The sequence below is a fragment of the Rattus norvegicus genome, chromosome 2 (genome assembly GCF_036323735.1).
Source record: "Rattus norvegicus strain BN/NHsdMcwi chromosome 2, GRCr8, whole genome shotgun sequence".
Lineage (NCBI taxonomy): Eukaryota > Metazoa > Chordata > Mammalia > Rodentia > Muridae > Rattus > Rattus norvegicus.
In genome coordinates, this window is record NC_086020.1 from 70,374,688 (window position 1) to 70,399,006 (window position 24,319).

General features: G+C 36.4%; 1 protein-coding gene and 1 long non-coding RNA gene across 5 annotated transcripts in view; one reads left to right on the plus strand and one right to left on the minus strand.

Annotated features, from left to right (window-relative positions):
• Positions 1-24,319, plus strand: part of Cdh10 (cadherin 10) — a 222,360-nt gene that overhangs the window by 19,167 nt on the left and 178,874 nt on the right. The window lies entirely within an intron of this gene.
• LOC120100746 (uncharacterized) lies at positions 3,011-23,342 on the minus strand. Of its 2 annotated transcripts, XR_005500743.2 has the most exons (4): positions 23,046-23,342; positions 7,106-7,229; positions 6,394-6,515; positions 3,011-3,199 (listed from the first exon to the last, which is right to left on the minus strand). It is a non-coding gene; the product is annotated as an uncharacterized LOC120100746 (long non-coding RNA). The 2 variants fall into 2 exon arrangements; XR_010064140.1 differs by having other exon boundaries at positions 6,394-7,229.

Consider the following 24,319-nt stretch of genomic DNA (forward strand, 5'->3'; position numbering starts at 1 on the left):
AAAGACCAAAAGATAAATATATGTCAAATGAAGCTGGCCCCAGAGGCCCATACTTGTGGTCCCAGCACTAGAGAAGCTAAATGAAAAGAATGCCTTCAGGCAGGAGTTGAAGACCAAGTTAGGCAACATAATGAAAACCCTGATTTAAAATAAAACAAAAGAAACCTGCCTATCCACTCATTCCCTCAAGAAGGAACAGCAGTAACAAAACTGAATGAAAATAATAAGGTAATAAACATTTTATTTGACATTTTATATGCATAATATATATATTCAATGCATGATATGTGTATACATATATATGCATGTATGTATATATATCATGTATTGAATATATATATAGTGCATTTAAAATGTCACATAAAATTTTACTACCTTATTACTTCCATATATATATATATATATATATATATATTTCAATCATTCAGCTAAAAGCTGTTTCCTTGTAGTCAGCTAAATGGGTGATAGGAAAGTTAAAACAGAGATCCATGTGATCCATGTGCATACTGCTTTGTTCATTTTCTACCTCACCTCTCTTTTCTATGTAGCGTACATATGCACGCTGATTTAGCACTCCATGTTTTAGATTTTTCTCCTTGAGATCCAGTTACTCAACATTTGCTTCCAGTTAAGCCCCTTCCTTCACTGATGGCAGTAGGCTTCCATTCTGTCTGTGCTTCCAAAGGTGCTTTGGCTTTCCACATATTTAAGATGCCTAAAATCATATGCTAAGTTAGTGTGATGAGTACGTTATATTGTTTGTTTAAACCATACTTCCCTCTGGCTCATGGGTGTTATTGCAGAATTACTTATTTATTTCAGTCTCTGATCTGTCTTGATTTTATGCTGCTGTAGTCACAGCTAGCTATATTTCCTAACAAAATGTGACTTAGCAGTTAGGCGTAAAACATCCCTCTTTTTCTCTATTACCACTATGCTATAATAGTGCTCAAACTTACTTCATCATGGAGTGAGAACTTAGACAATGTCAGCTCTTAATAGCAACTTTTATTCTTCCATAACTTCATACATGTACTTTTGAATTTTGATCATTCTAGTCTCCATCTCCTCCCAACTCCAGTCAGTTACGTTCACTTAAATCTGTGACCATTATTTACATATTTTGTGTGTCCAAGTGGAGTTTAATCAGTGAAGTCTCTGTAGCCAGGAGTTTAGAATTAATCCTGATAGCCCAGTAGGCTCAGGCGTGGGATATCATGCTCCTTATTTCCAAAACCTGTCGATTGGAAACAGATAATGAAATGTGATAGGGATTCTCTTCTCCCTCTATAACTGACTGTTAGGAGAGGCTGGCTTCTGTAGACCCAGGGCAGGTGCACATAGCTGCTGTGTCATGGTTACATGACCATCTCATGATCCGAAGAAGGTATATCACAATCTGCCTTCCTGTTTTCAGTTCTCATATTCTTTATACCCCATTCCTCTGTCTCCATATCCCCCAACAATAAAGAATTCATAAGAATAAATATCAGTTTTTCACGTTTATCCTATAGGACAGGAATATGCTTGATAATTTGCACATTAGCTATAATTAATGCTATCCTGATTTCCTTTGTGTAGGTGATATACAAATATTAAGTTTTTCTTTTACAGAAAAGTTCTATCAAGTGATTAGAAAGTGATAGTGTAATGTTTAGAACCAGCACTTAATGAGCGCTTTCTGCTTGCTAGACATAGTGCAGACTTGTCTGTGTGTGGTGCTTTGGTGGTGGTGGTTTTTCTGTCTTTTTTATTGTCATGTTTCACAAAACCCCTAATATTAGGGAATCAAGGGTGAGACACTTCATTCAGTGTTCACACATGAATGCTCTTATATGAGAGAACTGGGATAAATCCGTTAATACATATGTTTTTGCTTCACCATGCATAATCTTGCTTCTATATCTGAAACTTTGGATTATAAAATGGAGACCATTTGAGGTTATGTTTTCTCACTTTTTTTTTCGTCTTCATGAAATTTTCATTAACCAGAACCTGATGTGGATCACATCATTCTCAATGATACGTAATTAAGGAACAGGAATACATTGAAAAGTGCAAGGAATGCACAATTTTGAACAGTTTTCTTTTGCCAGGATGTAGTATTAGGATTCTCAAAGTATATGAACAATAAAGAATAAGAAAACAATCTTAGTGAAAGAAATATTACAAAACCACCAAGTCAGAACGTCTGTGCTGTCGCTGAGCATTAGGCCCTAATTGTTTTAAGAGACCTCAGATGGAAGATTTAAAAACTCTCTTTTTACTTTCATAGAGAAAAAATACGGTAATAAGTTAAGAATAGAAGGGTCAAAGAGTGCATGAGTCTACAGTTTTGAGGACATAGTTTTGTTTTTATTTTTTAGAGTTTTGTTAATATTGAATAAACTTGTATAACACAAACTTTAAAATGCTTTTCAGTCCTAATGAAGATCAAGGGATGTGGAAAAAAAAAACAAATACCTCAAATTCGGTGTTAATCTTTGTAACCAAAAATTATTGTCTATGTCTTTATCAAGATGCACATGTGTACATATGTGCATGTGCAACCACTGCACTTAGTTTTAGAAAACCTAATAATTGTGCCAGGAACAATATAGTAAGAGTTGTTCCTTCTGTGACTTTATGCATAATAAAGGAATAATGTACTTTATAATGGTTCATTTTCACAAAACCACATTAAAATTGCAATGTAAACCAGTGATTTGCAAACCTCATTTAGGTCAAATAATTTGAAAACCATGTGCTTTCTTGTGATAATATAAATATATTTAATATAGCCATGCATTTAACAGTCATGACTATGCTGACAAATTTCATCCTACGCCTTTCCAGGACCTACTTTCCTATTGGATCATTGTCTCTTTTATATCTCTCGAGTGCTTCTAGGTAGGAAAACAGGTGAATAGTTTAGGATTACTTTTTTCCAAAATAATAATCATATGACATTATGGTGAACTATGTGAGTGAGCTATAGGAACATATTTTCACAGCAGAAAAGTGGGTCAAGACTTTAATATTTCCATGATTCTTGATCACTAAACAGTCTACTTGTTAACATCTTTATTGAGTCATCAACCTCTCTGTTTTTCTGAACAAGAAGTCTCCTCAGTATGCGTATACATTTATTTTATCTTAAATGGCTGTTTGGTTGGGGAAGGTCTTCTTCAAATTTAACTTTTGTATGTTGTCCTTTTACCTATCAGGAAAAAAACAAGTCATTTTATTAAAAAAATTTCCTTCAGTTTTTATACTTTTTAAATGCATTTCCAATATCAATGTTGCATAACAAACCACCATAGGAAAGCAATAATCCAACAGAAAAAGCCCCAGAAGAACCTAAAATCATCTCTAACAGAGATTAATAAAAATGATGCAATAAAATATTTTATTATGCTGAAAATAATATTTCAAAATGTGATAAATCCTGTTAAAATGAAGTTTTTGATTACCAATAGAAGGAATATTAAATGTTTTAAAATAAAGTTTTCTGTGCACCAGAGTATAAAATATATATAATAAGAAAATATACTTTTACCCAGTTTTTTTTAATTTGGGTATTTATGTATACATACCTGTCAGATAGATCTTGTTTCTATAAAAAAATTCAATTGGTATACATGAGAATGCACGTTTAGGGAGTATTTTTTGTATCTAAGAATATTCTAATAATGGTTATTTGAATCTTGGTCTTATAAAATGATTCCATTCTATCCTTAGCTATTGAAAAACTCACCACATCTACTATTGCTCTGTTGCCTTTTCCTCTTTCTTTCTCTCTCCCTCCCTCCCTCCCTCCCTCCCTCCCTCCCTCCCTCCCTCCCTCTTTCTTTCTTTCTTTCTTTCTTTCTTTCTTTCTTTCTTTCTTTCTAGTAATCATTTTATTTGGTTACATTTCAAATGTTATCTCTCTGCCTGCTCTCACATCCACAAACTCCCCACCCTTTGCTCCTAAGAGGATGCTCTCACCCCTCTACAATCCCACTTATCTGTGGCATCAAACCTCTATAGGACCAAGAGCCTCCCCTCCTACTGATGCCAGATAATGCAGTTCTCTGCTGTATATATATCAGAAGTCAGGATCTGGCCTATGTATACTCTTTGGTTGGTGGTTTAGTCCCTTGAAGCTTTAAGGGGTCAGTTAGTTGATACTGCTGGTCTTCCTCTAAGGTTGCCATCTGGAAACTGCCCAACTGTGTGATCAATCCCATTTGTAGACACCAAATCCCTACACTACTGCTAATGCCAAGATGTGCTTGCAGACAGGAGCCAGGTATGACTGTCCTTTGATTGATTTCTGCCAGCACCTGACAAGACAGACACAGATACTCATAGCCAACCATTGGACTGAGTCTGGGGACCCCCAATGGAAGTGTTAGGGAACCTCTTTAAAAAAAATAAAAACAAAATAAAAACTTGTTTTTTCAGTTGTTCGATCCCAATGCAATGTTCAAGTTTGTTCTCAGACTGGTACTAAAGAGCAAGAAGTGCTGTGTACTTTGACAACGATGAAAGAGGGATTGATTATTCGTATACTGGACCAGTTCCCCTTAATAGTCTCAAATTGATTTCTTGTATGTGTTTTATCTAAACCTTTTATGAACCTATTATATTTTTAGCCCACTACTTCCATGAACACTCTATCTAATAAATAACATAGTGTGGCACTTCTCCTTATCTACCCTAAATTTATCTCCCTTAAACTTCAAAAAGCACCCTTAGACCTTATATAATTGAGTTTGTATGGAGCTTGGCTTTCACACTTTCTACCTTCTGCATGATTTAATAGATGTCAAAGTCTCTAGATTGAAGATTCTAATCTCTATGACTACCATACAAAGCTACCGACTTTAAGGGTAGATTGTCTTTCTGTGCATTTTGTGCATGGAGTATGTTTCTTTGAAGTAATATTTTCTGCTGTTTGAGAACATTGAGACACATGGTTTATAGAACTTATTAACAGAAATGGGTATGTTCTCTGCACATAGGTCCCAATTCTGATTGTAGACCACTCAAGGGACCTTCAACAAGTGCCTTAATACCTTTGGACTTTAAGATTGTGCTCATAAAAAGAGGCATTTGGAACAATGTTACTCTTCTACTGCATCCTAAAACTGGAATCTCAAAATTGAAATGGTACAACTGTTGCCTTCGAAACAGAAGAAAGTACTTTACCGGTGGTGAACAAATGAGAAGAGTTTGAAATTACAGTATGATTACATCCATCCCCTTCTCCCCTGTCCTCTAACCTACCCCTCCCACGTATCCTCTGTCTTTATTATCTTTCAAATTTATGGCCTCTTTAATTGTTGTTATATGTATTTGTGCAAATTACTTATATGTTTTTGGGGCTCTCCATTTGGTATTGAGTATACCAGTTTGGTATGCTGTTCCCTGGGGAAGAGTATTTCTCCTGTTCCCAGCATTCCTTAGCTGCCTGTAGATTTGTTTGTTTTTTGTTTTAGTGTTTTTATTTTGCATAGAGGAAAGCCCTTGTGAGCTCTCTTCCATTCACATCAGCATGTCTATTGCTTTTGTCCTTGTCTATTCCCCTTTAGCCAGCTATGTGGACTAGACTTCACGAGTGACACAGTCTTCTGACACAAACTCGGGGGAAACACCCTCTTCGCTGGATTTACAATTCTTCTCCTCTTCCTATATGATCCATGAGCTTTAGGTGAAAGACAATTGTTGGGACTGGATTTCTGTTGTGTATAATCTAGCTTGTGCTAGATCTCACAGTGCCAAATCTCTTGTTTTAATAATGCTACTTTATTGCAGATACCTATATTTGAAGACATAAAATATTTGAAGTGTAAATAAAAAAAAATTAGTGACCTAGCCTAATAGGAAAAAAGCAGTGCACCCCTGTACCCTGCATGGAAACCATGTGACTCTACCCCTGCAGTCAGAAACCACTGTACCCAGGCTGTGTTGTGTCTTAGCTCCTCCTTTAACTATCTCAAAGGCCATTTTCTTTGTCCAGAGTGTATGCCATCCACTCACTCATTGATCTGCAGAATTTGTAGCAAAACTCAATAGTTTTATAACAAACGTAAATATTAGTTTTAAGGCAGTGAGGGAAATCCAATTATAAAATAGACTAAAATCTACATTCTGATTTAGATTGTCATTCTATCGAGGGAAAAAAAAAGCCTTTAAGTTACAAAAATACTTCCTGTGTCTGGTTCTAGTAACAAAGCCAGGTTGAACACGTGAGTTGTAGCTTGTTTCTTCCTAACCACGGAACTCTGTCCTCATAGCAAGATCTTTAGAACATCTTGTGAAACTTAAAAAAAATGCGTGTATTTATTTCAAGAATGGTTTGTCTTCTCCTTCAACTGTGTGTTATGCTTTAATGTGGTACAGATGCTATAGAGATGTGTTTCTTACATTAAAAAAAGGAGAGAAAATCTTTCATTTCTCAGTAGATGATGAGATGCAGCTCAGAAGATGCAAAACACCTTCGAGTGATGCAGTTTTTATTTTCATCACAGAATACATTTGACAGTCACCTGTAGGGGGAAAAAACATGTCAAGAGAGAGCAGAGCAAGTGATCCTTTAAAACACATGCAGTTATTTAAAATCACAGCTCAGCCTGCAGTTACATTTAAAATTCAGCGTTGCTTTTCAACCAGCTTTGATCCTGGGCTTGTTTCTCTTCTGCAAGGGAAGAAATCCTCTGACCAGAGGATGATTTCAATTCATAAATATTTTTACTGACATGATACTTAAACGCTGTTGAAAACTGCTGTGAAAGCTGACATTTTCTCTGCTTGGAGTTTTCTTCGTCTTCGTTCCCAACACCTGACTTTGTCATTTTCCAGTCACATATACTGAGGTGACTGCAGCCGACTCCTCTAATGATTTACATGGTTTCTGGCTAGGAAGCCCATGCCAGAGGCAGGGATCCTTCGGCATTTGTTCCAGCTCACAGGTTTCAGCCTGTCTCTGCACCTTTCTCCTATTGTATATTGTTATTACCTCTGGACCTCATCGCATGCCATATTTTATTTGCAGTCATCAGACACTTTCATGCTCAAGTGGTTGTTAGCTGTGTGCTCTCCAGCTGTTCAACACCGTTAAATAAAACCAGTTCCTTACAAGGAATGTGTCCGATGGAGTGCTCTCCTCTCTCTGCAGGGCTACTGGCTTGGAACCCGCTTCCGAATGCACAGTGGAAAGTACCCAGACACAGTAGCTGTGAATTCCATTTTCTTGTTTTCCCCTGAAGCAGAAAGGAAAAATGAAAAAGAGAATACCAACTTTTGACTCATATGTAACAGCTCTCCCCTTTCCCTTTGCTTTTGTTAAACACACAGCACTAAACTACGTATTATCTTTATGTCATAGGCCGCGCTAACACTAATTTTATATAACACATACATAGTTTCTCAGAGTACCATTTGGAACTTGCACTGGGTGACTCCTACATTTCTTTCTTTCTTTTTTTTTTCTAGATATTTTATCATATATTAGCTTTATTAGATATTTATTAGATATTAATTTTATTAGATATATTAATGTGGATTTTTTCATGTCTCAGGTACTTCTATTTTAGTTTGCTGTTAAAATACATGAAGCAATAGTTTTGTTTCATGAACATTGACACTCACCCAGTACTGCCACCACTCAATGTGCATTCTGTCCTCAAGCTTGAGTAAGTCCTTGGGATCAAGGGAAGAATTCGATACACTTTGAGTTAAAAAAGATTTCTGTTTACATATTTGAAGTAGATCATGGATGTCAGTGTCAAAATGGGCAAAGCCAAATGGCGATCCGTTTGTTCTCAAATCAGGAATAGAATCAGTACTTTGAAACACATTCGTGCCTCAGGAACTTCCCTGTCTTAGCACTATTAATTCTGCAGTTCGTATGTATTAACAGGGTATCTGAAATACATGGAAATACCAACAAGGTTTTCCTCATAATCCCTCTCCCACCTTTAAAATTCTCATTATTTATATATGATTTTAAAATTATAATGATTCAATCATGTTAATTATAAAATTAAACTATTGCTGCAACATTCCCATACATGCCAACATCATGCTTTCCTCCTGTGCACCTTGTGTCTTAAATACTTTTGACCCCTCCCCTTCTCTCCCCTTACTCCTGCACCACTGCTCATTTTCTACTGAATCTTCTTAAAGAACATGGGATACCAACTTTTCATCACACTCCATTGTTTTCTCTTCTCATTCACTTTCTTCCATTGGATTCCTTGTTCACAGGTCAAGATCTAATCCTAGTTGTCTGAGTGCCTAATTCAATTAGGGCTACTTTCAAAGCCAAGGGTTGAGCTTTCTCGGCCTTAGCAAGGCGAAGTCATAGGTAGAGCACTATACCATTGATGAATATAACTTTCTCTGCCTCAATAACCGTTGACTGTTTTAGCAACCTAGAAAGAGGTGGAGGCTTTTGAGCATGTTGAATGCTAATGGGCCAGGATCTCTGCAGGTTTGTGCATATAGCCCTGAGTTCGTGATTGTGATATTCATGTCAGGTCCAGAGCACAGCATGTCACAGGACTCCTCACCTTTTCCCTACCACTCAGACTTTCTGTTCTTCTTCAGCCTGTCCCACAAGCCCTGAAAAGGTAATATATATTTCCCATTTAGGGCAGGTGATGAGTTATGACTCGGCACTAACCATTGACATTGGTGATCAGAGCTTCTTTGGTGAAGCACAAATGTAGGCGTATAGACACAAATTTTGCCATTATTTTGGCACCATGTCTATTAACTGGGGAAGCAGTAGAAAGTTCTATTCTGGCCTTATGACTTCCTATATTCATAGAATACATGGGGTATGAAGGTAGAAGTACGAAGGGATAATGGAAATATAGAAGATTAACTGGGCACAGTCGTTGGGAACTAGGGATGTTAAGGGAGTAGAGTTAGTTGAAACTTACTATTTGTAGTTAATTTAAAGAAAAGATGCTTTGACGGGAAGTACACCATATGGATTGATACTGCTGCTATTGAAATGTTATTAAATAAAATCCCATTGCCAGGTGTAGAATACATTTTAAAATTCATTTTAATTTTTAAATGATTTTAATTAAAATAGAATTACATAACTTCCCCTTCCTATCCTTCCTCCACCCTCTCCAAACTACCCTCCCAGAACTCCTGCCATAGCCTCTTTACGTTTAATTATGTATTGTTGAAACCATGGATAACTTTGCATTTTATTTTAAATTTTAGGTTTTAAAATTTAAACCTGTTTTAATTAAAATAGAACTGTATCACTTCCAACTTCCTATCATCTCTCCAGCCTCTCCTAGCTACTCTGTACATAAACCCTTCCAGAGCCTCTTTGTCTTTCTGTGTTACATACACACACAAGTGCACACTACTGCTCCACTTTTCTTTATTCAGCTGTTTCTAGGAAAGACTGTTTCACAGAAGCTTTCCTGACATTCTGGCTATTAGGATCTTTTCATTACTCACTGCTGCAACATTCCCTCAGTCTTAGATACAGCAGCAACAATGTAGCTGTATCTCTTAGTTCTGGGCTCCTGAGTAATTCTTTGTCTCTGCATTTTATCCAGCTGTAGTTTTCTGCTATGATCTTCATTTGCTATAAAGAAAGGGTTCTTTGATAAAAGGGTAGAAGCTAAACTTAAGCATGAGTGTAAGGATAAGATTTAGATAGCAGTTAAGAATTGTGTGGATCCAACAAATTGGTGATAGTAGAATTTTTTTCCTCAGGTCCTTGACTTTAGTTCTGGGAAGCTGTTGAGATTTCCAGTACCTGCATAATTTTTCTCCTATTGAATTGAATGTTAAATTCAATTAAATAGCTGTTAGTTGACAACAACATATGAAGACCACTTCTTGAAACTTTATGTACATCTTGTCATGACAGAAACTTCCGTAGTCTGTAGGTACTTCACATGGGCACTACTGTTCAACTGCTTCTCTCCCTTGGCAACTTGTATAATATTTGTTGGAACCATGAAAATTAAACCTCAGGAAATCGAGGCTTCCACCTCAGGCTCAGATGAGGCATCAGTTCTCTTTTTTCTACATAGCTTCAGCAATGAGTATCTACCTCAACCACTGAGAGGCAACCAAAAGCAGCACTGATAATCTATATTGTTTTGGGAGTCACTAGTGACCTACCTTGGCCAATCATTTGTAAGGATGTTTGGTACTTGGCTTTTTTGTTAAATTTATGATTCTTGTGGAGAGCATTGTCTGTCAAGTGACTTCTCTTCTTTATGATAGATGCATGCATATATATGTGTATATATGTATATAAATATCCTTATATATTATATTTGATTTTAGGGAAATGTCAAATAATAGATCTCATTAGTCTTTATTTAGCAAACTTGATGATAGTTGTCCCTTGTCTTCCTTTCTCCTTCTGTATTGACCTCTCTGCCTCCATTCAGTTTGAGCCCTTCCCTGTTATTCCATTTTAAACTGCTTATCATCTGTATGCTGCGATTTATTCCAAACCCTCTTCCCCACCCCACAAATGGTTCTTTCATTATGATTTCTGTAGACATTCTGTGTTATACACTCACATGTGAGGATTTTCATGTAGGTGCTAAAGATGTTGAAGAAAATATGTCACTTTTCTTTCTGGCATTGTTTCTTTCAATATTATACATCCTTTCATTTACCTACAAATTTCACAACTTGATTTTTCTTTACACAGGAATAGTATTCCATGGTGTGTGTATTCTGAATTTTCATTATCAATTCATCTGGTAAAAGACTTTGAGGTTGTTTCCATTTCCTGGCTATTGTGACTAGGAAGGCCCTGAACATTGTTGGGCTAATGGAAGAGAATACTGAGTCCGGTGGACACATGCTAAGAAGTGATGTAACTGGGTCATATAGTGGATTTATTTTTAAATTTTAGATGATTCTCTTGACTAATTTCTATAGTGGCTGCACCAATTTTCATTCAGGAATGGGGTCCCTTATGAAGTTATGGGAAGGGTGGGCCACAGATACACATAACAACACAGGCTTTTGTCATCGCTCTTGATTTCCCTCCAGACTGAACTGTTAAGACAATATTGCTGAAGATTGTAAATAAAACTTTGATTCGCCAGGTATAATTGTTTTCTCAGAGGCTTACTGCTGAATAAACTCACCGTTTCTAGCTCCTTCTGAAGTTGCGTGGCTGGCTCCACTCAGCTGTTTTGGCCCAAACTCCTTTCCAAGCTGATTGTTTCAAACTAGCATCTTTTGGCTTCTGATGGGATTGTTCTGCTTGGCTCCAGACAATTCTGCTAATCTCTTGTAACCTAGCTCTTTCTCATTCTATGGCTCATCTATTTTCACCTGCAAACTGTCTCTGTAAATCTAAGTAAAACTGCCTCCTTTGACCTCTCTATCTCTGTACTGCTCTCTCAAGATGTCTGTCTTTTAGTCTGTTTGTCTGAGAGTTGGTTGTATCCTATCTCTGACTCATTCTGTTAAGAAATGCTATAGTCAATCTTTTTGTCTGCCCCTGGATTGACATCACTTTCAAACATGATCGCTTCCTCCTACAAACTAGCTTTACTTTCGCTGTTTGGAATTAAATGTATATTAAATGTATATGGTAAGATCATGTCTGTATTTCAAACCAGGGGATGTATCATTTCAGGTCTTGCAGATCTAGGAGGCCTTTGAATGTGATCCTTTTCCAGAGCAGCCAAGTTGATGGATTAAAACTTATCCAGAGAAGAGATTGCATGTATTGGGTACAAAACGTAGAGAAAGAAAGGTAGATGTGAGTTAGAAGCTTCCTTCCTTCTGGACAGATTTAAAAAAAATAATCATAGTTCCAGGTGATGTGAGAATGATTTATATTTTCCTGATTTAAGAATTTTAGCAATATTTCTTTATATCTGCTAACCACAGGAATTTCTGTTCAGTGTATGTTTAAAATATTTGTCTATTAATTTAGTTGCCTTCTCCTTTGTAAAAGTGTATCCTGTGTAAACTTTTTCACATCTTTTCCATATAAAAACTTAAAATCAACAACCACAGCAAGATAACATACTTTGAAAATGTTGCTATAACTAGTGAGCTTGAGTTCAAGCTGGTATTTTCTGTAATTTTCATCCTAAAGTTTCCAAGTGGGTCTTTTTTTTTCTTCTGTAATTGCTTCAACTCTTTTTGTCTCAACCCACATTCGTATAGTGTTAATCTCTGTGCAAACATCTCTCTTGATATAAAAGCCGGAAGCTGGCAAGGTGCCTGAACTGTAGGGTCTACATTTCCTCTCAGCTCCATCTCTTGTCAAGGTCTCATAGCAGTCAGCCATCCTGGGTTTATCTGACTACTTCCAATTATATCCTGCTTTGCTTGTGGTTAGGCCTGTCACATTTTCCTGTGTCTGATACATGTAAACATTTATACCTGTGTGTACATGTACACTTGAAGCATAACATGCTTACACTATTCTCTTTGCAGTATTTAAACAAATTAATACTTTCGTTGATTTTTTTATTTAGAATTAAAATTTATCAACATGTCCTTTGACATTTTCTAAGTACATTTACATTAATTCTTATTGTATGGCTCTCCCTTCTGTTGTGGATACCCTTCCAGTAAACTCAAGCTCCTAATGGGACAGCTGTTCTGGCTAGATTGTTTCTGCTATGTTATTTATTTATTAGACTCATTATAAAAATCTATTACAGAATTATTAAAATTTGATGCTGGCTAAGAAAGTGGTCTGTTTTACTCACCTCTTACAATCTTAAAGGAACTCCATAGGTATGAATTTATTAAATACTTCCATAAATCAAGGAATATTGACCTCCTTTGAGTTTCTAGATACTATCCCATTGCAGAACCTACAAGGATATCAGACTTCTTCTTTTGAAACCTTTTCTCTCCTGCTGCCCGTGAGAGATCCATGTGGTAGGTGAGTCCGAGGGTAAGAGCATGGATAGATTCTGCAAAGGCTCACATGACTGGCAGGTCTCACTGTACTTGTGACAGCTAATAGAGGCTCTTAAAGTAAACTGGATAAGACATAGTGATATTTCCTGTGCACTGGCAGATAGATCCGCATTTCAATCTGAAAATATTAAGTCAAATGCCAATAGATCCACATGTTTTGTGTATTATGCTGGCAGTGAGACCTTGATGAGGAGATGAAACTCAAAAGAGTTTTCCGTAAACCTTCAAAGTTGAAACAAACTGTCCAGAGGCAGTCAGTCATCAGGATTGATTGCTATTCTGTAGGATTTGTATATTTTGCCTTTGACTCTTCTGTCAATGTTTTTTAAGGCGAGTATGAATACTGACTATTGCAGGCATCACTGAAAAACTTTGGCAATGATAAAAGTGAAAGAAAAAACCCTCTACAGTGTCTCATAACTGGTAATATATAACTGACATCTTTGGACGTGATTGCTCAGGACCATACTAAATAATGTGTAAATGTCAGAAAATGCAAGTATAGTATGTCCATATGCTGTCCTTCTTGTATGTCGGAAGAGTGATTTTTACTTAAAAGATTTTATATCACAGGCAGCATTAATGCACACCTTAATTTTCTCAAGTTTCTTTTGTTTAAATTCTAGAGTTGAAAGGAAATGTACAAAAATATTTTTTCATAATATTATTTAGAAATAATTTACAATGGTTCATTCAAAATGAAAAACATTGCTTTACTTATTTCATCTTGTATGTTTATTTAGTATGGCACTAGGATTTGTCTCTAGGCTTTGCACATACTTGACAGGACTCTACTATTGAGCTATATTATCTGTCCTGTCTTTAGTTTTTTTTTTTTCTTTTAGACAGAGATGTATAAAATTGTACAGGCTGACCTTGAACTCATTCTGTAGTCCTGGTAGTTTTTTGTTTTTATTATTATTAGATAATTTTTATTTACATTTCAAATGTTATCCCCTTTCCCACTTCTCGTCCATAAACTCCCTATGCCATCCTCCCTCTCCTTTCTTCTATGAGGCTGTACCCCAATCCACCCATGTACCCCTTCCTACCTCCCCACCCTGACTTTCCCCTACACTGGGGGTCCAGCCTTGGCAGGACCAAGGGCTTCTCCTCCCATTTTCATGCCCAACAAGGCCATTTTCTGCTACACATGCAGCTGGAGTCATGGGTCTGTTGATGTGTACTCTTTGGATGGTAGTTTAGTTCCTGGGAGATCTGCTTGGTTGGTATTGTTGTTCTTATGGGGTTGCAAAACTTTTCAGCTCCTTCAATCCTTTCTCTAATTGGAACCCCATTCTCAGTTCAATGGTTGGCTGCAAGCATCTGCCTCTGTATTTGTCATGTTCCCTCAGAACCTCTCAGTTTTTAATTCAGTTCTCATACTCTGGTCTCCTGAGTTTCCAGCATAGATGTTTATAGAAAAAATAAATATTCATATAATTATATTTGAGCTCTGGCTACCCAAGATTAATTTCATTCTTTCATGCATAAATTAATCCTTTCTAATAGCTCCCCACATCCTAACTTACTCCAGAATTACCTCCAAAAACAAGTGCAAATCTTCATCTAACTAATGCTGCATCATCTGTCAGCATCTGAGTTTTATTTCTTCCTGTGAACAAGCCCATCAGTTGTGTACTTGTGCAAAATGAACATGTGGTATATTTCTGAAGTACAAACATGGACCATAGTGAGATGATATTTGAGACCTTAAGGAAGAAAAGGGAACAAAAGAAGAAACAACCGTCCTGGATCATAAAACAAACTCTTCAATACTTCCAATAGACTTCTTATGTTTTTATGCTATATCCTACAGGATCACTGGGACAGAGCCCATCTTCTAGATATAATGAGATGGGGTGTTGGCTTTACCTTTGTGGTTTTGGGCAACCCTATGGTAGGATATTATTATGTAGGTTTACCTCTAGGGTCATGCTGAGTCAGGTTTAATTACCTTTGATTCTTTAAGGCTATAATTACACTGCAGACTATAGGGATCTAAGGTCACCTTAAATCCGTTACTTCTGAGTTAGAATATTTTAATTCTTATACTGTATAATTGAATTTAAAAACTCATCAAATTCTATGATTTATGCTATTGCATTTAACTGTTTTTGTGTGTTGTTTAAAACTGCCAAAGGAGACACTAGAATAATTTTTTAAAAAGTGGCACTGATAAGCAGTAAACATTGTAGCAAAGGACTTCAGAGTCTGTGACTAACTCACAATTTGATAATCAAAAAGCATTTTGTCAAATATGAACTAACAAGATAAAAATTACTACTGACAAAATATAATATCTCTTGCTGCATTTTAGTGTGTCAGTTCCATAATAAAATAATCTGTACAAGAGAAAATGAAGCCAAATCAAAGATAGGAAAATGTTCATGTGTATATTAAATTTCATAATCATGTACAAACAGCTGTTTAGAAAGCTCAACCATTATTTAGGTAACTATAAAATAAAACTTTTTCCTTGTCTCTTCTTTTATAGAGTGGCCAGAGCTTGTCAATAGAATACTTATTAATTCTGGAAAAATAATTATAAGTTGAATGAAACCAGTAATTATTTGAAACAGCCATATATATGATTATTTCATTATATCTAATGAATATATAATACTATATAATAAAGAACTATGAAATAAAATTGTTTTATTATATTCTATTAAAATTAAGAATGTTAGATTAAAAATTATACAGTCAATACAAATTTAGACATACAACAATCCCTGAATTATAACAAAGACCTTTCTGTCTTTTCCTATAAGCTTGATATAAAATAGTAGCATGTACCATTTCAGAGAGAAATTTACATCATTAAGCAAATAGCCTGTTACTTGAAAACAGTTTTGAAGGTAGTAATGAATACATAGTAGGCACTTATGTATTGCTTACTGTTCATGATCAGCTGTCTTGGAAGCATTTTTAAACTCATCTTCAAACATGTCTGCCTTCAATCACATTAATTATGTATCTCATTCAGTCCACATTGCCAGACAGCCATGATATAGTTGAGAATGGCCTTGACCTTCTTAGCTTTGTGTCTCTACCACTTGAGTTCTTGGATTAGAGACCTGCACCACCACACCCAGGTTTATGTGGTATTAAGAATGGAATCAACACTTCAGGAATTCAAGGCAAGCACTCATCCAACAACCAACCCTGGAATCTGCATTCTAATGATGTACGTGCATATGCATATACTTTCTTAACTGGCCTGGACTCACACATGCAACGCAGATATGTGTTGGTCTATATTGGTATGTACTTTATAAAATATGAGTCTCTATTATAACCCCATTACAGTGTCTTATTTATCTTTTAATGTGCTTCCATACCCCCTCAGTTACCTGAGAAGGATTATATGCTTAATAAGTAATTATGGATTCACTGCCTCATCTCACTGAACATTATCACTTTCATCTGTAATATGCAGACGTTCAATAGCACAGCTCAGGGCAGTTCTCATATATCCTCACGGCATCTTTAACTACTTCCTTCCACGAGCAAGGAAATTAAGACCAAAGGCAATAAAGTGCATGTGAACATATCATTTGAAGGGTATTGCCTTTGTCTTTTAGCTCCAGTCTCTCAAATCATTTACTGGAATAATTTACTATGTTAAAGCACAGTTGTCTTTGGAAATAAAATCATGTTACAATGCTTATAAAAGTATACATACTTTGAAAAATAAAGTTCTATATTAAAGAATATCTATTGATTTATAAGGAAAAAATTTCTTCATACAGAAATAAAGTCTCCTGAATTAAATTTGCATATCCAATCATAGTTACCTTGAGATTTTTTTTTTATCTTCTGCTGTAATTACTATGGAGACAAAGTGAATCACAAGCAGTGATATGGAATTATGAAATGATCACATTGGTAAGTTGAAAATCTCTCAAAACAACATCCTGGGAAATCTTTATACTAGTCTTTCTAATGACCAAGATTAGAACTGCAATGAAACTACAGGTTAGATTCAAGTGATAAATTCTGAGCAAGCACAACTCTCATTTATATATCCATCAAATATTTTCAGTTATTTCTAATAAAATATTGAATTATGACGAGAAAGTGTCACAGGCCATTCTATACTCGGGACACATTATCAAGTTGAAATTATTTGCACCTGCATATCAGTAGCTTGGTCAAAGAAATTAAATGTTTTTTTTTTCTGGGGATTTTATTTGACATAGTTAGTGAATTTGGATAAATTAATAGGACAATTCACTGCCTCTGTAAAATAGAAGGCCAAATGTTCCTGGCTGTTTCCTAATGCCCCAAGTCAGTTATTCTTCTCCCCAGTTCACAATTTTGTCTTTTACAGTTATAATGGCTACCCCTGTTGTAAAAACAGCCAATAGAAACTTAGGTTATATCCTTTCATGTGGATGACTAACAACTCTGGGAGAGACTAAAACTTAGATGTTACTGAGTTGTGATGGAAATGCCAGTCTGAACCAATAAGGTAAAAGGAGAATGAAATTACTAGGTGCAAAGGTAGATGTAGGGCAGTGTATAAATATGACATCACCCAGCAGAGAAGAAACAGAGAGCGATATAGGAAGGAACACATCCAAATTACTAAATAGGGCTGCTCCTCCAGTTTCCAGATTCATTCACCCCACTAATATATTTAACACTTCTAAGTTACTATCAGAAATACTTGCATTCCACTGATGCATCATGGTGTAAAATCCTATCGTAACACAAAATTTCCCCTACGATTGGTAATAGATCGTGATTTGTTCCTATGTGTGTTAGTTTTGGGTTTTTTTTGTTTGTTTTCTTTCAACTTGAACAAGCTAAAGGAATGTGGTTGAAAAGAAAAGTTGAGCAAATGACTCTATCAGATTGGCCTGGCCACAAATCTGGGGGCAATTTTCTTGACTAATGTTTGATGTTGGTGTGCCTGGCTCATTGTGAGCAGTACCAGCCCTGGGCAAGTAGACATAGATAGTACAAAAAAAGCAGGCTGAGCCAACAACCATGGATGGAAGCTGCACTTCAATATATTTGCATTAGTTCCTGCCTCCAGGTTCCTTTCCTGAATTCCGTTCATGATTGATTGTGAGCTGTTAGATGAAGTAAGCCTTTTCCTCCCCAAATTGCTTTTGGTCGGTGCATCATCACCACAAACAGAAAACAATCTAACACAATCCATATGTAATTTTGTTATTTCGAATCTTCCAAAAAAGCAGTTTTCAAAGTATCCGATTGTTTATGTCCACTTTAATCAGCATAATGTCATTCTGTTCCAATGTTCAGAGATTTTTTTTTATTTATGGAAAGTACAGCTGCCCTATGATTAGGGTCATTCCTTAGGCATCCTCAGACATGTCACTGTTGATTCCAGTTGTTGAACTGATTCAGGACTGAAAACTGGATAATGAGTGCTATACTTCTTAGTGACAAATACAGAGTTTTTCAGTAGTGCAATTCCTGTAGGGCACAGAGTGGTGTAGGAAGCACTGCATAGATTGAATGATCAGTTAGCCAATGGGAAATATGCCCTTGCTTCAACACTACTATTTATAGAAATTATATCTTGCTCATTATGGCTCATTGCCATTGTTTGTTCTCAGCATCTTGGGATGTCACCATTCCCAGGGGTATCACTCAGCCTATTTCAGGTACAGCATCTCCAAGCTAAGAAAGAAAAGCCCCTTTAGAACCTTTTTAAATGTTTAGATGAAACACCATCTGTATAGTCAAAAGCCCAAAATAGTATTTCAGTATCTCTTTAAATGTTCGTTACATTTGTTAACTAATGGTAAGACATCTCCACCATGCTTATTCATTTAATTAATAGCATTGTCCTTTAGGTAATGCACAAAAACCTCCCTGACATATCACCTAACTAAGCAGTAGAGGAAACCTCCCACTTCCCTGCTCAGATTTGCAGAGTAATTACAAATTCTGGGAAGGACATCTGCAAAAATGGCTACATTAAAAGCTGTTTTCTGTTACCCTTTTTTAGTACAGCCTACTTTTGTTGTTATACATGGTTTCTAGATCTTGACTGATACAACCCTTAAATCTGTAGCAATGTTTTCATGCTTCTTATCTTCTCAAGCTTGACTTTGCTGTTGTCTCCTTAGGGCATGTTGAATTTCATTTCTGAGATGGGTTTTTTTTTTCTTTTTCTCCTTGTAAGGTAAATCTGTCAGAGAAGTCGTTAATGAACTTGAAGTAAGAGGGGTGGAATAAATGGTACAGGAGGGCTGCCGTTCTCTGCTGGCAGTAAAGGATCAGACATCTGGGAGATGAGTATACGCTGAACCATCTGGATAACAACACTTTCTTGATCAAATTCCTCAGGTGCCCATAAATTACCAGAACTCTATGGGCTTTCTTTTTATTCAATCATTATGGTGAGGTTGTGTATGAAAATGACTTTGGTATTTTGTAGCTAGCAGGCAAGGGTGTACTTAGAAATTTCATAGTTTTATGTTCCATCTACAGTTCCAAATGATACAAGATTATTTAACCCAAGGTATAAAATTCTCATAGTTTGCTTTGGGCTCTACTCAAGGCTTTTACGTCATTATGTATAGTTTTCATTTTCTTTCTTTTTAATGAGATTATATTATAATTATGTAACCCTCCCCACACCCAGCTTCCATTCTATTTCACCATTCCCTTCTGCTTTCTTCAATGGCTTCCTTTGTCATTTGTTTATTGATTTGAAACAGCCACCTGGTCCTCAAAGCCTTGTGTTCAATGAGAATTGTGTTCTCAGTTACTGTAGGCCATAACCTGATTAGCTATTTTTCGGTTTGCCAAGGAAGGATCCCATTTTTACACTTCTACTGAAATTTGGAAGAGAAAGGAAAAGCTGAATGTCTTCCAACACTGGTAATAAGCCAACATTTCTTTTAATACTTTGTGCAATTATAGATAGCAGCAGCATCTTCTGTCAAATTACATACAATATATTTGGAATTATAGATGTTTGGAGGGAGGGACACACTGTTTAGAACATGGGTACTGGGATTTAAACCCAAATTCTCTAGATTAAATTCTGGTGTCTACAAATGAGCAGCAAGAACATCTAACCACCAAGCCTTCTCTCTCCAGCTCCTAATTTGGTATTTTTTTTCCTTTTCTTTTTTTCGGAGCTGGGGACCGAACCCAGGGCCTTGCGCTTGCTAGGCAAGCGCTCTACCACTGAGCTAAATCCCCAACCCCCTAATTTGGTATTTTAATGGTTCACGTAGGTGGGACCACATTTATGTGTGGATTTCATTACTCAAACTGCTGTAGAATCTATCCTCTGGAACTGTTCTTTTGGCATTAGAAATATAACACAAACTATCCAGTTGGCATTTGAAATATAGTTGAAATACACAAATTCAATGTATGCTAGAATAAATTGATACAAAAGAGACAAGACACAAAACATTTTAATTTCGGTTTAATACTACCTAGTTTTTCCATTATGGTTCCCTATTATTTTCTTAAACTTTCAAGTAACTTTCTTCCTGAGAAGTAGTAAAGCTTTTGTCAAATGTACCACATGGTAACTTTTCATAGCATATTTTTAAAATGTGTACTTTTCTTGCATTTATTTAATGTGTCCTAAAATATTTTGAGAACTATTAAAAATCATAATAATTCTGTTGTAGGTATCATATTTTAAACTGTGTAGCTTCTTATTCTTTATACTCTGATAGATCTTTAAGTTCTGTTTTGTGTTTCTCTAAGTATCTTTCCCAAATCACCATAGTAATATTTTTGCCCTTTTGTGAAATAACTAATATTTGGAAACAAGTCATCAAAATTTGTCTTTGAGCAGCTCCTTTGATGACATACATATAATAAATGTAATAGTGCTAAAGAGAGGGCTCGGTTGGTAAGAGCACATGCTGCTTTTTCAGAGCATGTGAATTTGGATCTCAGTCCTCATGTCAGGTTTACAACTGCCTGTAACTCCAGCTCCAGGGGACCCAATATTCTTATTGCTCTTATGGGCATCCCCACACATGTAGCAAATACACACACACACACACACACACACACACACACACACACACACACACACGCACACACACACTAAAATTAGTCTAAAAATACAACAACAAACAGAATAAAGTTGTAGTATTTATCCTGTTTAAGAACATGTCTATCAGCTCCCCAAATGATAGGTATGGCTTGAGGTGGGGTGTTTGTGACATACATAAAGAGGGCTGGAAAGCTCATGGCAAAAAATATATACTTACATTTGTTACGAAAGGAGTAAATGTAAAATTAGGAATACTTATTACATCATTAACTTCTTAATCTATCATCTTTCTGTGGTAAGAGATTTCTATATTTTTTGTGTCAGAGTTCCTTTATAAATTATGAAAAATATTTAAAAATAGAGCATCTTGAAGATAGTTTTACTTTCATGTTTATACATTAGTAAATGTTAAAAATTTATTTTACAATGCCTAGATTGTGAATGTCTGACTGGATTTCAGATTTTGCTTTAAAAGAAATCCCAAGTTAGATATTGAATTTCTACATTGCACATTGGTATCTCCTTATCAATTTGGGTAAATACTGGGAATAAAGAAAAACATCTTACATCCAATGATAGTTGGTTTGTTAAAAATGCCAGAAATGCCATTTTATTATTGTTATTCTTAGAATAAGCTACGTGGCAATTGATGGGCAATTTCTCTTACAAAATCTGTAGCATAATTGTTCCTACGGGATATAATTGCTTCTTTGGAAACCATGTTATCCAGTTCCCCTGAACTTAGGATTTTTTTTTATCTACTTCTTCTGCCTATCTCAAACACAGATAATTGCAGGTGCACTCTACACTAATTACTCCTGATTAAAATTTGCTACCCTTTCTGAATCAAATCTATCCAGTAGTGTGGGTGATCTTTTCTCTTTTTTCTGAGTTCTAGTTCATTGCCATGTAGAACAATCAATGCTTATGCTGGGCAGCAGACAAGGGTTTAGGGAACTTAGTGCAAAACAGTGATCTGTAGTTTTAAAGTTCCGGATAAATTGTCTTAGTAAAATTACATGGGGAAATAACACCTTTTTCTGTGAAATTATAAATGCTGGACTAGACTGACTGTGAGGTCATTTTGAACTTACAAGTTTTTCCTTTTTTTTTTGTTTTTGTTTGAATTTTTAGGAGAAGCATACAAACAGGGAAATAGGATTCTTTTTTTTTTTTTTTTTGTTCTTTTTTTTTCGGAGCTGGGGACCGAACCCAGGGCCTTGCGCTTCCTAGGCAAGCGCTCTATCACTGAGCTAAATCCCCAACACCGAAATAGGATTCTTTGAAAAACTTGACTCTATGTTACATTTACATACAAGTTAATTGGCAAATGCATATTCAACATTTATTTTCTTTTTTCCGGATTTACGTCAGGTCTTAATTTCAGTTTTCTTTTCCTACTTAAAACCTATGTGCTTTGTTCAGAGTTGTTTTTCTGTGCTCTGTTAAATTATCTGCATGTGTTGCACTCAAAGGCAATTGTTATTCCCTTTTTCCCCTCAGGTAGTCTTTGGCAATGCCTGGAGACATTTAGTTCATGATGATCTATGGAAGGCATTGAAACTAGAAATTAGGGAACAGGAGACAGGGACACTGATAAACTTCCTATGATGCACAGCATGCCTAACCATCTGCAGCTGAAGAACACCAATTACCATGTCCAGAGTATCAGGAGTACAGCAGTTGAAATACTCACATAAATGCACTGACTCCAACTCAATGCACTTGTATCATACGGCTTCGGCAATAACCACTGATGAGTTTTGATTAAAGCACTGTGACATTCAGATAGGTGAAATGTTAAATTTAATGAAAGAAAAATAATTAGGCCTTGGTACTTCTCTCAATTCACAATTTAAAATGAAGTATATTGGTAAGATCATTGCCAGAAGAACAGTAGTGGAGGTACTCTGCAGCCCAGTGTGATTTATAGCTACACCATACGATGGACTGAGCTTTTAGATGGTTTGAAAAGCACATAGATTGACCCTAGTCCATAAGTTTAATAGAAATATGAAATTTTTCTTTTGGTCATCCTGAAATATATAAACATGGGAGTGCTTACTCAGACATTTTGGAAATAAGGTACATTTTCTCTACATCTTACCCCTCTTTGATAGAAACAAATGATTCCAGCAGGCTGAGGCTATGCTAATTGTCCTTCAGGGATTGGCGGAGCATGAATCCCTCATTAGCATATTAACGTCCTGGCCAACTGGCTCCAGGTGCAAAACCCGTGCATGCAAGTGCATGCACAGTACCTTTGTTCACCACAGGTGGGCGCCAGATCAACTCATTATCCTACGGCTCCCCTGGCAAGGGGACAAGTCTGCGCATGCTTGATAAGTCGTTTACTACCAGATGGGACTGGATGTAGGCGCCATCTTTGTTTTACCATGCAGCTCCCTACACTCTACATGGGCTTATTTAGAGAATTATTTGTTTTTAAAATAATTTATATAAGAGAAAAGGTAATGGGTGACCATAAAAATAAGGATGCATAGGGATCGCATAACCTAGTGAAAATCAGGAAGATGCCTCTAGCCCTTGAGAAACTTGGGACCCAGGGATAAGGGAGGCCAGAAGGGGTGTGTGTGGGGGAGTGTGGTGGTTTAAGGATATCCTCGTGGAGGTGGAGGGAGGAAGAATAGTTTGCAGGACTGTTTACCCAAGAGAGATTGAGTAAAGGATTAGAGATATTATTAAAGATTAAAGATAATAATAATAATGAAACAAAACAATAAAAAATTATACTTAATCACTGACAAAAAGGAATTTGGTTGGAGATGCATGAGTAGGGACTAGACTCGTCAAGTCTGAATTTTTTTTTCTCCATCTTTATTAACTTGGGTATTTCTTATTTACATTTCAATTTTTATTCCCTTTCTCGGTTTCCAGGCCAACATCCCCCTAACCCCTCACCCTCACCTTCTATATGGGTGATCCCCTCCCCATCCTCCCCCTATTACCGCCCTCACCCCAACAATCCTGTTCACTGGGGGTTTAATCGTGGCAGGACCAAGGGCTTCCCCTTCCACTGGTGCTCTTACCAGGCTATTCATTGCTACCTATGCAGCTGGAGCCCAGGGTCAGTCCATGTATAGTCTTTGGGTAGTGGCTTAGTCCCTGGAAGCTCTGGTTGGTTGGCATTGTTGTTCATATGGGGTTTCAAGCCCCTTCAGCTCTTTCAGTCCTTTCTCTGATTCATTCAACGGGGGTCCGGTTCTCAGTTCAGTGGTTTGCTGCTGGCATTCGCCTCTGTATTTGCCATATTCTGGGTGTGTCTTTTAGGAGAGATCTACATCCAGTTCCTGTCAGCCTACACTTCTTTGCTTCATCCATCTTATCTACTTTGGTGGCTGTATATGTATGGGCCACATG